The following is a 3,627-nucleotide window of genomic DNA, read 5'->3' as shown; positions in this document are numbered from 1 at the left end:
TCTCATTCTCTATGAGATACCCTAAGAACTCAACCGATAAATATTCCCCACATTGATTAAACTGAAGTGCTTTAATAGGTAAACCTAGTTGTTTCTCCACTTTCGTTTGAAACTCTTTAAATTTATCAAAGGCTTCACTTTTACAATGCATTATGTACACATGCTCATATCTGGAATAATCATCAATAAAGGTTACGTAATAACTGTAACCATCTTTTGCACTGACATTCATAGGGCCACATACGTTAGTGTGCACAAGTTTTAAGGGCTTCACAATCCTCATTCCTTTTGCATTAAAAGATCACTTATTTATCTTACCTTCCAAGCAAGATTCACATTGTGGAAGATCAACTTCTTTAAGTAAGATTAAAATGTCATCTTTCACAAGTCTAGTGATTCTTTCTTGGTTAATATGACCAAGCCTCAAATGTTAAAGGTATGTGTTATTAGAGTGAGAAGTCTTGGTTTGTGACAGCCCAAAATTGACCCTAGTCGGGAAGTGGTTTCGGGACCGCTAAACCGAGTCACCGAAATGTTTGAACGTAATATTTATTGTCTAGAATATGTAATTATGAATGTGTGAAAATTTCAAGCTTCGATTTAGCCGATAGCATGTGAATTCAGTTAGTAGGACTTGTGTGACACTTTTGAAAAGTGATAGGCTAATCTATAAGGACCTAATAGTGCATGTAGTCAAAGGGAGGACTTGCATGTCAAATTTCCCCCTAATAGTTAGTGGCCGCCATGACAAGAGATTATGGGTAAAACATGTCATAAAACATGTTGGGACAATGGTGTATGTAAGAAAAAAATAAAATAGTGAGCATGGGAATTTAATAATGAAAGGGAACAAAAAAAAAAAAAAAAAAAAATGGTCTCATGCATGCCCATTGTCAGTGAGTGTAGAGAAAGAAAGAAGAATTTTTGTTCATCATTTTTCATTTCCTTTGGGCTGAAAATTCTAAGGAAGAAGGAAGGAATTCTTGTTTCATGTTGGTTTGGAAGAGGTTTAGGAGGAGGTTTGGCCATACTTGTACCTAGATTAAGGTAAGTTTGATGTTTTGCCATGAGATTCATGTATATTTTAGTTGCTAGCTTGATGTTCTTGTTAGCCCATGGTTCAAATCTTTGTTATGTCATGGGAATGAAATTCGGCCAAAGTGAATATGGTGTTAATGCCATTGCATGCTAAATATCAAGCTTGATAATGATTCATGTGATGGTGGATTGGGGATTCTTAGATTTTCTTTTAGCATTTTTGAATGAGATACTAAGTTCTTTGTTTAACCATGACCAAATTGAAACGGTATGGTGTTGTGGTATTCGGCCATGTTATATCCATAAGTATGATTCATGCATGTTGCATGGTAAGTAAGATTTAAGCTTTGGATATGTGTGTATATTTGGATATAAGCCACTTGAGAATTCGCCATTGCACCTACATGAATATATGTTTGCACATGATGAATTGGTATGACATGCATACTATTTTAAGGTGTCTATTTGCTTGTGATGTTGTTTGGTTATGAAATAAATGAGAGATGTGTATAGAACTACAATATGTAATGCGTTAATTAGGAAAATGTATGCTGTTTTTTTGTGTAGTATTAAGTGTAAAATTGGCCTCCACATAGACATGCATATTCGGCCAAAGGAAGTAGATTGGTGTGCATGTATTCGGTTAGAGGCAACCATATTGAAGCCTTATCTTGGCTTAGATTGTTGACCAAATGGGTAATAAGTGAGGATGGTTGCGAATATACAAACATACATATGCATGTGTAATTGAATTATGAATGTTTAGCAAGAGGGTTAAACTAGTTGATTTATTGATTAAGCTCAAGGAGTTAAAGAAGGAGAATCAAGCAAGGGAAAGACGAAGGTCATCGAGTAGCCGACTTGGACTGTTTTACCCAACACAAGGTAAGTCATTAAGCGTATATTTGGTGTTGATTTAAATGATCAATATATATATGCAAATGTGTTTAAATGAGTTGGTGTGTAAATGGAAATGTGTGTGTATGGAATGATGCCATTGTTGAATGTATAAAGGCAGCAAAATACATAAGGTATTGGTCTCGGCACTAAGTGTGCGGGTATAAATGGACACGGTGACAAGATTGGCACTAAGTGTGCGGGTTTAAAATTGTACAGCACTAAGTGTGCGAGTTTGATTATATAGCACTAAGTGTGCGAGTTGAATACATATAGCACTAAGTGTGCGGATTCACTATATGCTCTTGCATTACAATTGGCACTGAGTGTGCGACATTATCGAGCTAATCCGGACAGCGGATCGGGTAAGTACCTCGAGCTCATGACGAATAGAAAATATGTTCATGCTCGGGGTTGAATTTGGTAAGCCTTAAATCTATGTGATGATTGAAATTGTATGATTGTGGTGGAAATGAGTTAGTGTGTGAAAATGCCTCAAATATCTTGTTGTGTAGAATATGAAATGTGGATGTATGACTTGGTATAGATTCGATATGGATGAGTACCTAGCCTCGTTTATTGTTTCATGTTGTAGTAACTTTATCGATGGATTGATGAATGCTTATGACTTCTGAGTTGTAAACTCACTCGGTGTTTTTCTTGTCACCCATTTTAGGTCTCTCGGACTCGTATTGTTTACGTGATCGGGACCGTCGTTGAAGTCATCACACCGGCTGAAATCTTGTGGTATTGTTTTTGTTGTTGAAGAACATTTGGCATGTATAGGCTATTATATTTTGTCGAATTGTGGGTTGTAAACTTTAAGCCATGTGAAAATGGCCTATGTGGTCGTCGAGTGGGATGCTAGAACCTATAGCCACGAGTCTTAGAAACTCAAATTTTGATAAGGTGGCCATAATTTGTGTCGTGTATGATGGATGATTAAGGCCAAGGAAAAATTCATAAAATTGGCATAGTCTCTGCAGTAACTGTTGCGGACAGCAGCAGTGAGATGAGATTGAAAAATCACTAAAAATAGTAGAAGTAGAATTAAATAGTGAGTAAATTATGGAACTGAACCTTGATGAATCTATTTTTATATGGACGAAACGAAACGACCATATGAGCGGTATACTGAGAAATATTAAGGTTCTCGTGAGACAGGGCCAGAACGGTTTCTGGGTCCCCTGTCGCGACTTTGAAAATTTACCATAAATTATCCAGAAAGAACTAGGAGTCATGCCTTATATGTAAAGATTCCATTTTGAGTCTAGTTTCATTAGAAACAAACGTCACCAGTATTAAAGCCCTGTACAGGGAGATATTCAAGTTGTAACGCGCGAAGGTTAGAGCAGTCGGTCCCTGTAACATTGGTGACTTTAACTAATAAAATGTATCAATTGGCCCAACCAAAAATTCTAAAAATAAATCCATGGATGGGTATATGAGTCTAAATTCAGGGAAAATTTACGAAACCAGTTTCCGAGTTTTGAAACTCGAGATATGATTTTTAAGGCGACGGTGACGCAGTTTTCCAGCCTGACTGGTAATGTCAAACTGGTTGGTATCTTGAGAGGGTTTGGCCGTTAACCCCTCGTGTCCGGCACCGGCGTCGGTCTCGAGTTAGGGGTGTTACATGGTTAATATAACCAAGTCTCAAATGTTAAAGGTAAGCCTTATTCGAGTGAGAAC

This window comes from Gossypium arboreum, chromosome 3 (assembly GCF_025698485.1).
Source record: "Gossypium arboreum isolate Shixiya-1 chromosome 3, ASM2569848v2, whole genome shotgun sequence".
Classification (NCBI taxonomy): domain Eukaryota; kingdom Viridiplantae; phylum Streptophyta; class Magnoliopsida; order Malvales; family Malvaceae; genus Gossypium; species Gossypium arboreum.
The sequence above is the reverse complement of the archived record's forward strand: the minus strand, read 5'-3'. Positions refer to the sequence as shown.